We start from the raw sequence: 14,406 nt of genomic DNA, 5'->3' as shown, positions 1-14,406 counted from the left end.
GGCAGATGTAGTGACATAGTGTTACATGTTCTTCTTTGCTTTCACTTGTAAGTACCTAGAATATGAGTTAGGAACTTTGTACCATAGAAGAAGGATAATCCCCTTCAAACGTTTCAAAGTTTATCAGTCACAGATTTCAGATAAATAATGAAGCATTAAAAGATGTCCTATTGTTCTTTTACTGTGTTTCTAAAAGTTCTTCTAGCACTGAAGGAGTTCTTTACATATAAATATAGCAATAAGAGAGTTAATGTACAATCAATTCTGTTTTTTGTAAAAATTAATTATAGAAAATATATTGTGCATCCCAATGTAGTGGAAAACCAATTGCATGTTCCTACTGTTTATATCAAAGGATGATTGTTAGCATATAAAACCAAACTACTTCCTGCAGTATATCAAAGTGAAAGCAAATAAACTTCAGAGCTACACCAGATAGATCTATTAGATAATAGGTAATTCATTCAAGATGCTGATTACAAAATAATACTAAATTTCTAGCAAAATGTACTACAAAATGAATAGTCTTTATTCAACACTAAACACGGATACTATGTGTGTACTTGCTGTTACTTACTTGGTATGATAACATTTATTGGATTACAGGATTGACCAGTGAAGACAAAGTTCCAAATAACATTATTCAAATGATGTTTCAGACCAGACTGGCTAAATTAAATATTGTTTAGTTTACAAGAAATGTCTCATGACAACTTGCACTACACGTGTGACTGATCATTTTAATTGCAACATATGTGGGATAAGTACTAACCAGTCATTAAGGAGAAGAGGAATAGTGCTTAACCTGTAAAAACTAAAACAATCAGTTTTGTTTTTTATAAAGTTGGAAGCATGTTTGATTTTGCTACTATTAGGAATTTGTATTTTACAACCATAATAAAATTTCATGTTTTGAAATGCAAGATCTTAATTACATAAATAGTAAATGCTGTGATGAGCTTATAAGACAATGGGTTCTGCTCATCTCATTATACTTCTGTGCTCAATAAAAATATAACATTTTCAATTACTTTGCTGTAACTGGAGCAGTTGAATAAGAGCATGCAGTAAAAATATCTCAAATCTGAATAACCTAACAATATATTATTTCATACAAATAACGTTAATGTTAAACTTTAGGTGTTGTGTTTGTTGAGCAAAAATGGTGATTAAAATAATAAAAATACTTAATTACTAATTAACTTTGATTTAAAGAACAGAACTGAAATACTCTAACCTGCAAAATCAACAAGTTACTTCCAGCATCACCTCACTGGCAGAGCTGCAAATAAAGCAGGGAGATTGGGGTAAATGAGGGATACTCTGTTGAAGGATCAATGCAAAAAAGTGCATTTTGTTTTTGTTGCTAAGGTGAACAGGTGCGGTGCTTAGCATTTTGTGATAACTCATTAAAGTATATTAAATAAACAGTGTAATTGTTTGACAAATATAATTGATCTAAAGCTGAAGTTTGTGTGTTGGTGACAGTGTTTGTTTGCAGGTACTAGTTTGTAGTTATTTTGTAGTACATGAAAGACAGCCAGCTGGTTGAAAAATTATCATCATTTATTGATGTTATTGATAGAACCACAACTGGGCAATACGCTGTCCTGTACGAGCATTTGCAGCAGTATAAAGTTGAGGAACAGCTCACTGCTCAAGTTTACTATAGTGTGGTTATTATATGTGGAGGGCAAGGAGAAGTGCAAGCTATTATGAAAGAACATTATCCTAATGCATTTCATGTTGTGCACTGCTACGTTCATTAGTTAAATTTAATTGTAGAACAATGTTTTCAAGTTCTACAAGCACAGTGACATCATGTTTGAAGTTTGTGGACACACTGTTCCAAATGTGGTTTATATTAAATAGTATTTTCATGGAGGAAAAGTTAGCTCCATTCTTAAAATAAGGAGAAGGGGGTTGATACTTTAGAGTAGAATTATGATGGATAAAAAAAATGGATGATCACATCATAAGTGAGGTAAGTGGCCTTTGGATTTGGCTTAATAACACATTTATTTGTTAGCTTATCTGTATGATGTGTTGTGCAACACTATACAGGCTTAAAGCAGTGATACATGACATCTGTGCAACCGTGCATAAATATTAACCAGAGAATTAAGCTAATGATGAAAGCAATGCTCAGTTCAGGAAACAAGTGCTGTGCAATTTTTCATGGGGAAATTTGGGGCAACGTGCCAAAACTGCTTATGATGTCATAGTAAGTCAAATGAAGACTTTTTTTCAGAACTTACAAGTCTTCTCTTTACTTGCCGTGGATGATCTCTCACAGTTCCACACGTATAGAGATGCCTTTTTAGAGGATGACATAAGCACTTTTTCAGGACACTACAATATGATTATGAAAGATAGCCTTTGAAAAGAACTAGAAGTTCTCTACCACAATGAAACTCTCAGACATTTGAAAAACCTTTGTGACCTTTTAGTTTTTTGAATAACAACAGACTAGTTGATGCATTTCCTAAAACTTTGAAAATGTTAGAAATTGTACTTGTAATTCCAATGGCCACTGCCAAATCAGAACAATGTTTCAGCACTCTCGGGACAGATTGAATGCACTTGCATTTTATTGATTCATAGAGAACTAATAAGGAACATTTCACTGTTTATCACTAAAGTTATAGACCTTTTTTTAGAAGGGGAGAATGTGTTTATATGTAAATTTTCAAGGTAACCCTATAAGAAAATTTCAACAACATTAATTTTTTGTCCTAATACAGTTCCACCTACATGCAAGCATATGAGGTCTATGGTTTTCACAGTGTTATATGTATATAAATAAAGTATATATCAAACCCTCTACATATACACATATATTACTTTTAAAATTATAAAAAAATTAAAATCAGTCATTAAATTTACACTTGCTCCACCTGCTTCAAAAGTTATAAACTACCACTGGATGGGGTCATTGCTTCTAAATATAACCTGAACAACCATTAAAGGACACTGCTGTTGGCACCTTTACATAATGTGTCGTGTTGAGTAATATCCTTCCTGACCTGTTGTAAGTATTATCCTTTTCTAAGAACAACATCAGGCCAAATGTAGTTTATAACAAAATAAACATAATGACTTTTCATCCATGTATCACGAAACATATCCATACACGAAACAAAGTTTAAATTCAGAATAAAACATATAAATGTACAAGAACACAAATAAATCTTACATTCAAACACCACACCCCCAGTTAGTCATATCAAATCGACTACACCATATTTAAAGATACTGTAGCTTCAGTTATTGTGGGAAATTGTTTGTGATGTCATACCAGTATTTGATTTGAGGAAATTAAGCAGTTATTCTGTTCATTTTTGTACCTTCTTAAATTAAAAGAGTACAAATTTTCTGGTTTATAAATATATATAGCAGTACAAATGATGAAATACTTTTTAAGATTTTCTGTAAGGAACGGATAGAAAATGCATCATTTTTATCTTCCTGACTCTTTATGTGGTTGTAACAGATGCATGTTAAAGCCCACTTTGACTATGATCCTGATGATGACTTGTACATACCATGCCGAGAACTGGGAATTTCTTTCCAAAAAGGAGATATTTTACATATTTTGAACCAAAATGACCCAAACTGGTGGCAGGCATTTCGAGAGGGTGAAGAGGACCAGAACTTAGCTGGTCTTGTACCTAGTAAATCCTTCCAGCAGCAGTAAGCCAAATAATTAGCTAAATGTTAGAGTGTTGCAGTAAATTAAGGAAAACCAACTTATAAATTCAGATCTATATTTTTATGTAAAACATATGATGTTTGAATAATGCGTATAAGAGATAAAACATTAGATTCTTCTATCTTAAAACAATGAAATTACTGTTTAGGATAATGTTTTATTCATCCAAAATAAATAAACTGTATTTCCATCATTGGGCAGTAACAGATTAACTAATTCAAATAATGTTACATTGTTCTTGCTTACCCTAAAGCAGATTAACAGAGTCAGTCTAAGAAATTGGAAAAGTTGGTAATACAGTTATAGTTGCTGGAAGTGAATGTTCATTTATCTTACAGACTAGATATGGAAATAAGAAAATAAAGAACAAATAGAGATATGAATTTATTATCAGCCTTAACAAACTAGAAATGTCTTAAGGTTAAACTTAAGTAGGAAGTCTTGTTTGTGAATGAAAATTTAAGAAAGTATGAAAAGCAAAAGTTATCCTAACAATCACAATTTGAATTTTAAAGAAAAGTTTATTATATCTCAGAAATAATTTGTAAGATAATATTCTGAGAATTTTTTGGATTTAATGAATAGTGTAATGTTGTTGTTTTTATACCACTAATGTCACATATTTTTATCTTCTAAATTGGTATCTTATGTTTTTTGAGAGTATTTGAAATTTATTATGTGTCTATATACATACAGGTTATAGTTTCTTCCATGTAAACAATTTGTTTTCGATTTCTGTAGGCGAGAAGCCATGAAACAAACTATAGTTGGAGAAACAAATAATAGAGAAAAGTCAAAAAAAGGTATCATTTTATGAAGTTCATAAGCACTGATTGCTTTTGAGTTTTGATGAAAATTAATGCTTTGAACTTGTTAACTTACCATATTTAATCCATTCTGTATCTTTATGCTTAACTACAAAAAACTTATTTAATTGGTAATTTCACATGGCAGAATATAGTTCATAGGTTATAGTGTCAGATAAAATTATCCAGTTATGTATCTATATATATAAGGGTAAAATATAATTTTAAATTCAGTGGATAAAATACATATTACATATGCATCTTAAAAGTGTTTACATAAATTTTTGGTATGATTTCTAGTAATTGCCTTATCATTGTTTTAATATTTCTGTAGGGAAATTTTTGTGTGCCAGAAAGCATTATAAAAGAAAGAAAAAGAAAAAACCTTTGTATACTGCAAACCTTGGTGATGGTAAGTAAATAGTCTACTAAAAAACTTTCCATAATATAAATTTTTATTTTTTTATACTGTTTGTGATTGATTAATTTTCCCTAAACATACTTTAAGTTGTAATTCATCACTTCTTCCACTTGCATTTTTCCATACAAAGTGTAGTAGTTTTCTGTCATAAATATTTGTGAATTGTATTTTGACTGGCATATACTTCATGAAGTGCTTGTTTATCCAGGACTTTTCTCTTATTTATTGAAATAACCAGTTTTTTCCCCAAAACATTATTATAAAATTTTTATTTTTTCATAATTTTACCAAAAAAATAGGGAACATATTCTTATTTGATTGCATCAGTTCTACTTTATATAACCTTTTATTTATTGTTATTCTATTTTACTTTATATAACCTTTTATTATTTATTGTTATTCTATTCTACTTTATATAACCTTTTATTATTTACTGTTATTCTATTCTACTTTATATAACCTTTTATTATTTACTGTTATTCTATTCTACTTTATATAACCTTTTATTATTTACTGTTATTCTATTCTACTTTATATAACCTTTTAATATTTACTGTTGTTCTATTCTACTTTATATAACCTTTTATTATTTACTGTTGTTCTATTCTACTTTATATAACCTTTTATTATTTACTGTTATTCTATTCTACTTTATATAACCTTTTATTATTTACTGTTATTCTATTCTACTTTATATAACCTTTTATTATTTACTGTTATTCTATTCTATTTTATATAACCTTTCATTATTATTATTCTATTCACTAATATTTATTTTCCCTGTACTCACAGGCAAAAAATGTAAGATCCATTTAATTTTGTTTCTTTCTAATTACACAACCAAGAAAAAATGTTTTAACTTTCATAAAAATATTTGAATAATAATTTATTTAAATGGCATATATTTTTTGTAACCAGAGACTTTTGTAAGCAAATCAGTCATTCTCTCATTTCATTTTATATCTTGTGTTACTTAAATAATACATTAAAAGGGATCTTCTAGATGTTACATGCAATTTTACATTTGCTTTTGCAAAAATATCTTTGTTTTCATAAACATGTTGCATAAAAGTATATAACTGATAAAAACTTTGGTAGGTGTGAAATATATTTCGAAATAAGATGTATTTATATAATACTGTTAATGCAAAGAACATTCTTAAACTTGAATTGGTGTTAGAAAGACATTATAGTTTGAAAATATCTATACTAAGCACATTACACATGGTTTTATGTTGAGTAATGAATCAGTTACAAATAGTATTTATTTAAAACACCAAGAAGATGCAATCGTTTGTCCTTACACAGGATATAGGTTGCCTACACATGGAAGTTTGCATGAGAAACACAATCACAATTTACAAAAGAAATTCTATTTAATTTTCATAAGAATTTTATTTATATTTTTCATAATATGATAACACTTATAATTGATAACAAATGAGAATTCGTAATTAAATACAAAACTTTCAATATAGAAGTTTCTAATTTAATTTAGTACTTCAATGAACTAACATTGTTATTTAACATAATTTTGTGATTGCAATGATTCTTTAACTTGAATTCCAAGTTCTAGTACATTAATCTAAGTTCATAGTGGTGAGTGTTTCAGGCTGGGTGCTAACTGCTGACTAACTGACTCGGCTTAGTTGACTATGTATAGTAACTATCTCAACATAGTTTTGCAACAATAAATATAATGTACTTTTTAATGTAATCAAAGTACTTTTTGGTTTGGAGTAACACAAAATGTAGCTAATTAATTTCAGTAGGGTTAGTTAACATCCTCAGTCACTAAATGTTTAAGCTAACACCCATTTGCCTAATGACTCTTGTTTCTTAATGTCAAATTTACAAAAGTACCCATTTATTGTACAGTTTTACAGTTACTTACTTCTGAGTTTGTCTTTCCTTTTGTGAAATAGGGGAAGGTTTGTCTCATCAGTTGTGCATCAAATTGTTTTGTTTATTTAGTTAACCTGTTTACAGTGATACCAATTCCTCCTCACTAAATGAACGTATACTTTTCTATTTGCACTTTGACAGAAATTAGGTTAAACTGTCATCCTGGTTAAAATATAACAGCAACAAAAGAAATTTCTTAGCTTGTATCCACCTACAGTCTTATAGAAACATTGTTGAACTGTCATATTGGGTAAACTATAATAGTAACTTAGAGATAACTTCCCACTCCAGAGCTTTGAGGGAAACCTATTAACAAACTTATAGATATAAATGTCTGATACTTTAGCCATGATATTACTATAATTATTTAATACAGATGCATGAAATTATTATGAAATTTCAGCATTTTCAATGTGGGGAGCTAATTAAGATATTATATGGATTTCGTTCTAGAAATTTTACAGATGGGTATAGAAATTCATATTGATTAATATTAGTTAAATATAAATTATTTATGAATATTTAGATCTACATTTTTGGTTCTTGAAACCATAATTAGCTTTATATTTTTAGGAAAAAGGACATTTAAAAAAAATTATGTAGTGGTCCATTAGGAAGCCTGTCACTCATTTCCTACTGCAACCTAACACAAATGTTATAAAACTATCATCCTGGGTAATTAACAGTGGTGTTTACAGGTAAATTCTTGTTTATATTCAATGAAGAACGTTATCTCTAGGCAAACTGTTTGGTATATGAATGTTTCTTCTTTTGACTAAACATTTCCTTGACTACTCTTTAATACTCAATACCATGCACTCTTAACATGAAATATTTCACACATTTTTATGTGTCAAGTGGTAAAGTGATAGTTGAATGTAATAATATCTTGATGAACTCTATATAAAGCTAATTCATAATGTTGGGCAAATGTAAAAGTTTTAACTATGTACCTAACATTACATAAATCATTTTAAAAATATGTTCGTTCCATACCTTCAAGCCTTTGCATCCTCGCTACTTGTATACACAGAACAACATCAGCCACAAAAGTATTTCAAAAATTAAAAATTTATAATGTGGGTAAGTTTATCACACTTTTCCCAGAAATGCATGTGTCATATTGTTACAAGACATTTTTTTTCTGTATTCCAGAATGTGATTTAGAACAGATACTTACATATGAAGAAGTAGCCTTATATTATCCTAGAGCTAATCATAAAAGACCAATAGTTCTTGTCGGCCCACCCAACATAGGACGTCATGAATTACGACAAAGGCTAATGGAAGATACAGAGCGTTTTGCAGCTGCTATACCTCGTATGTTGTTAAGATTTAGATTTAGTTATAAAGATATTATCTGATGACAGTAAGTAGAATACAAAGATTTAAAACTTGCAGTGAGACTTTTTTAAAATGCCTTTTCTTTTAAAAATATAGAACATTCTCTGCTTTTTAAAAAAATAATTTCTGTCTTCATGTTTTATTTTGAAATGGGCTATCACTTATTTTCTAACATTTTTTATCATAACGTTTTTTATGCATTATTTTGCTATCTGAACTTTTCATTCCAATAATTTACAGAATGTAGGAATTCTTATTAAAGTTCTACACATTTATAACACTACAATTAGGGGTTCGATTCCTCTTGGTGGACTCAGCAGATATCCCAGTGTGGCTTTCCTGTTAGAAAACACACACACATCACTACAATTTTAAAAATATTTTCCTAGCAACCTTAAGTTTTATTTTCTTATTTAGTAATTTAATTGAAATTTTTATTTCAATAAAATGTAAATATGAGTGTTACTTTTTTTAGATACCAGTAGACCAAAACGAGATGGAGAATTTCATGATGTTGATTATCATTTCATCACAAGAGCCCAATTTGAAGCTGATATACTGGCTGGAAAATTTGTAGAACATGGAGAATATGAAAAGAATTATTATGGAACAAGTTTAGATGCAATTCGTACTGTAGTAAACTCAGGAAAAATTTGTGTGTTGAATCTACACCCTCAGGTACAACTATCATTATATTAAGTAATATACATGTATAATTAGAGTAATGTATAAAGCTTTAATGACCTTGTCTGTTTTGTTTGGAGAACATGCTAAATGTAAAGCATGACAAAAGCAAAGTATATTTCTTCCAGTATAATTTAATATTCTAGAACCTCTAGCAGTAACCAAATACATCAAGTGGGACATAAGATACATGTAATGATATGAGGACACAAATGCATAGATATTCTTGTTAAGTATGAATAAAACAAAATCAAACACGTTTTTGAATTTTATAATTTGTAATCACAAAGTTTGCATAAATTGCACCATCTCTCTTGTACTTTAGAAAACCAATATACTTCCAAAAAAAACAATGTAGACTTTGTCAGAGTGGTAATCAAAACCTAGAACCTTTTTAATTTTACCAATAATTAGCACAGCAGACAAGTCTTCGTGGAAGAAGAAAGCATGCTGTTTCCAAAATAATTTACTTTGATAGCAATGTACATTTTAGCTTGAATAATTTAGGGCCTTTGATTGGAGATAGCCAGAATGTAATTACTGGATTATTTTGGTTACAAAAGTGTACTGCATTAGAAATGTAATATGGCTGGTATATGTTATGGAATCTTGTCACAAGTAGCATTGCCAATGATATAGGTACACTGAAAATTTTATACTGAAGTTGTGTAGCACTAAGCTAATTGTTATTAATGTCTATTGAATATTGTCATTAAAACTTGCCATTATGTTAGTCTGTGTAATTGTAAAGCAGTATAATTGTACAGTAGTGAGAAAGCAAGCTTTCAACTGAATATATTAAAACTGTTTAACAGTGCCCTCTTTATTGTTAAATTTGTAATCAAAAAAGTAAGTGAACTTCATCTTGTTGTAAGACACATTTTTGGTTGAGTTGGTTGCAAGTAATGAACATTATTATAAAAGCTTAAAATTGAAAAAAAAATGAATAGATGCTTATAATTTTGTTAGCAAACTTATAGCAATTCTAATAAAAATATTTTTTCTTCTTCTGATATTGTTGTTTTAATTTTCAAAATAGATTTTATAGTTTCAATTTATGCCTGTAATTTTTTTTTGCAGTCACTGAAAATATTGAAACACTCAGATCTTAAACCATATGTGGTCTTTGTGGCTCCACCATCTTTAGAGAAACTAAGACAGAACTATGCAAAAATGGGAGCCAGTGTTAAAGATGAAGAACTGAAAGATATCATTGAGAAGGCCCGTGAAATGGAAGAAAATTATGGCCACTACTTTGATATGATTATCATTAATTCAGATATAGACAAGGCCTACAATGAATTACTAAAAGAAATCAACATTTTGGAGAGAGAGCCTCAATGGGTACCAGCTTTTTGGTTGAAAAATGATGGAAATTGACAGAAATTTATTAATTATTTCTGTTTGTATTTCTGTTTGTCTAATGACAAAATAAGGCATTAGAAACTGCACTGAGAACAAAATAATTAAAGAAAACTAGGTTATTACTGAAAAGTAACTTTTTTATGAATAACTAAAAAAAAAAAAATTAACTTATGACTTGAGATGTCCAGAATTAAGAGAAATATGTCTGTATAGAGTGGGATACAGAATACAGCACTTAATGCGTAGTAGGTTCATGACAAGAGAAAAGTGCATTTACCATCAAGGTATTAAAATTAAGAACGTTTCCTTGCTAGTGACAGAGCTTTTGAAGGAATCTGCTAGCAATATTATTTCATATTTTCTTAAATTGTCACAACAGTTTCAAATTGATAGTGCCAAGAATTTGGGATGATGCCAGAACAGTAATGTTTTGAGAAGTGGGTTGTGTTGACTGTTGTGGGCGCCTGATTTTATTTAACACTCCTACGAAACGTGGGGCCTAATAGGCCCCAGAGCAACTTGAAAGGTTATTAATATTAGGCTAATAATTTTGTATTTAAATGAAATTGCCATTTAAATCCATTAATGAATGGATTAACGAGATTCCCACTGTCCCTATCTACTATCTAGCGAAACCACAGCCAGGGGAATGGGCTTGGAAAAATCAGGACTAGAAACGTCTTTTCGTAGGAGTGTTAAAAGTTGGTGTTTAGGCAAGGAAGAAATGACTAGTGAAATAAGGTGAGAAAATATTTTGTTAAAATATATTTGAAGTGGAGTGGCATATGCTCCTCTTTCCTTTTGTGGTTTAAGCACCCAGTTCATCATTAAATTTGTTAAAGAAATGTATAGCTACATCTCATCAACACCTTTATTTTTATTTCTATGAAATGAATAAATACATTAAACAACTGAACTTCTATCGATATTTTATAATCTAGAAGCAAAAAAATACTTCCAAGCAAACTCTTACAATTAACATGCAGTTACTTGAAATGGAAGTTGTTTTACTTTGAAAAGTTATTAATTATTTCACCTCGAGTATTGCACTTATTTATCACTGGCTTTCTACCAGAATTCCACAGAAAAGTGAGGATAAAGTAGGGATTTGAAAGTCAAAGAATAGGGAGAAAACAAGGTATAAGATGGCATAAAAGTATACAGTGTTGTTAGCAGGTACCCCAAACAAAAAGTCATAAATCTCAAGCTGATTTTATCATACATTTAAAAAGACAGTTTATGTGCAGACTTTTGCATAAATAAAATTAAAAGATGGCAAAAATAACTCACCCTTAAATTCTTTCATCAGTAGTAAATGGATAAAAAATTGCAAAAGTGCAAAAAATTGATAAAATTTTCCTTACTTACCTACACACGTTTCTAGTTGTTCCATTATTACATTAATGCTGTATTTATCAGACTTGATTTTCCCAGTGTTCACCAATTTATTTATTATAGTCAATATCTCATACTTGGAAATTTATTTTAAGTCAGTAAAGATCAATAGTGCAACAACAGGTTATTATAAATGTACAATTCTACTTTTCTTTGCCAAATATTAAGCATAAAGACACTATAATTGTAAACATTGATTGCTGCTACTGATTATTGCCATATTCAATACACCAAAGAAAGTCAAAGCAAAGATGTGTCTGACAGTATTTGGAAAACAATTAACTAAGAGCAGTTCTTAAGGCTTGAATCCTGCTAAATTTAATGCACCACAGTAACACAAGCTAGGCAAAGCTGAATCTAAGGTAACTAACTAATATAACAAAGCAACTAGTCAGAACTGTAAATACCTCTTTTATTTAAGTATTTCTTAGCAGGAAATACCAAATACAAATGTTTATATACTCTCAGCAAAACTTAATCACAAGTAACTGTATGGTCACCACTGTGTTTAATTAGGTAAAAACCAGCTCTTATTTTCAAGGGAAAACATCATGCTTTACATACCAAACATGTTTTAGTTTTGGTATTCTGTATTTGAATGCACAAAGGTTATAAAATATAAAGGCAATGCTGTCTGTTTATAATTATTTAAATGGTTAAATGACTTGCTTAGACTATTCAAATATGAGTTGAAGAACATAGAGCTCTGAACAATCTGGTGGTCGTACAGGATGTCTTAGCAACTACAAAGTTAAACCTATTCCACAGCATTATACCCACCATAAAATTCTAGTATAAAAGTTAAAAATTAATTAACTTGTTTGATAAAAGGTACCAGATCTAACAACACTTACAATAACATGGGTATCAAGGGTAGGTATTAAAACTCTACAGAGTTGCGTTAAGTGTTTTGTAATAATAATAATAATAATAATAATAATAATAATAATAAAGTAGAAATTTACACACAAAACCTTAGCACATAAAAAGTTGTATGAAGGATGGCAAAACCATTTACCAAAACTTCTCCCTTTGGAATGCATAGCACTGTCTATCTACACTCATTTTTCCCTTTAAACGTATGGTAATGTAGTCTGTACCACCCTCTCTTAAATTCACCTTTTCATAGCTTAATGAAGTTGGAAAAGCTTCTCATGCACATACGTATTATGTGCACGTATTACTGTTTTAATCATATTGATTAGAATATTTACCTAACATCCTTCTCTTCCTTTTCTTTCTTCTGTCCGTTGACGTTACATCAGTCTTCCTTTTCTTTCTTCTGTTTGTTGACGTTACATCAGTCTACCTTTTCTCTCGTCTGTTCGTTGACGTTACATCAGTCTACCTTTTCTCTCGTCTGTTCGTTGACGTTACATCAGTCTACCTTTTCTCTCGTCTGTTCGTTGACGTTACATCAGTCTACCTTTTCTCTCGTCTGTTCGTTGACGTTACATCAGTCTACCTTTTCTCTCGTCTGTTCGTTGACGTTACATCAGTCTACCTTTTTCTCGTCTGTTCGTTGGCGTTACATCAGTCTACCTTTTCTCTCGTCTGTTCGTTGACGTTACATCAGTCTACCTTTTCTCTCGTCTGTTCGTTGACGTTACATCAGTCTTCCTTTTCTCTCGTCTGTTCGTTGACGTTACATCAGTCTTCCTTTTCTCTCGTCTGTTCGTTGACGTTACATCAGTCTTCCTTTTCTCTCGTCTGTTCGTTGACGTTACATCAGTCTTCCTTTTCTCTCGTCTGTTCGTTGACGTTACATCAGTCTCTGACATCACCATGCATGCTTCTTGTTTTTAAATTCAAGCAAACTTTGCATTGTTTTTAATTCATTTAAATGTTAGTTTAAGTGCTTTATTCAGTCCACCATTTCTTTCTTTTGGAATATTTTACCAGCCTCCATTTGACTTATATTAAACTTAGACTACAAAAGACGTTAATGTAATCATCACTCACTAGGGTTTTCTCTGACCTAGTATTTTCTTGCTAATAAATAGACCTCATTCTGTATCCATGCTGCCATGAGCCATGCACAAAAATCTCATAAAGTTTAGTATAAAAATGCAAATTCTGAAGGCCTTTGACCATTAATGAAAAATTCTTTTGTACATAATTTTGATATCCAGATTCCTGTAATAATCCTTTATTTGAGATATTCTCTTTCAAGTATAAAGTGGATATATTTTTTGCAGGGATAGTATATGGTATTCAGGTTGGAAGTTTTTGATTACTTTATAGCTGAATTATTTATCCAGTCAAGGAGTTCAGATATTTGAGCTTCTGTAAAATGTTACTGTCCAGGGCAAATGTTCTACCAAGTTTTGGGCAGTTCCTATATATAATTTGTTTTATCCCAGTGTAAAGTCTGTGATTCTGATTTGGCTTCAGTTTAAAATGATCTACATAGTGGCTTCTTCAATTTCAAGACATTTCTAAAGTTAGTTAATAACTTTCAAGCCAAATTTCTGGAATTTTCATTTGAGCATAAATCTACCCAAATGCTTCCTTATCAGGGTAATTATATCATCATTTTAAATTCAAGCAAACTTTGACATCATTGTACTTTATTTAATTCATTTAAATGTTAGTTTAACGGTGTTTATATTCAGTCCACCTTCTTTCTTTTGGAATATTTTACCAGCCTCCATTTGACTTATATTAAGGGTCTTTTGAGTTTGGGGAACAAGAAAAAATTGCAAGGAGCAAGGTCAGGTGAGTAGGGGGGTGGGGAAGAACAGTGATCGAGTGTTTGGCCAAAAACTCACGAG

The 14,406-nt window shown here is 30.3% G+C and overlaps 1 pseudogene across 1 annotated transcript in view; it reads left to right on the top strand.

The window, feature by feature from the left end:
• Positions 1-13,865, top strand: part of LOC143252084 (uncharacterized) — a 439,932-nt pseudogene extending 426,067 nt beyond the window's left edge. The window contains exons 14-19 of the transcript XR_013028811.1: positions 3,494-3,693; positions 4,454-4,515; positions 4,853-4,930; positions 8,000-8,164; positions 8,664-8,866; positions 9,953-13,865. The product of XR_013028811.1 is annotated as an uncharacterized LOC143252084 (transcript). The remainder of the gene's footprint in view (positions 1-3,493; positions 3,694-4,453; positions 4,516-4,852; positions 4,931-7,999; positions 8,165-8,663; positions 8,867-9,952) is intronic.
• Positions 13,866-14,406: the final 541 nt, after the last annotated feature.

This window comes from Tachypleus tridentatus, chromosome 6 (genome assembly GCF_004210375.1).
Source record: "Tachypleus tridentatus isolate NWPU-2018 chromosome 6, ASM421037v1, whole genome shotgun sequence".
NCBI lineage: Eukaryota > Metazoa > Arthropoda > Merostomata > Xiphosura > Limulidae > Tachypleus > Tachypleus tridentatus.
The sequence above is the reverse complement of the archived record's forward strand: the minus strand, read 5'-3'. Positions and strand labels throughout refer to the sequence as shown.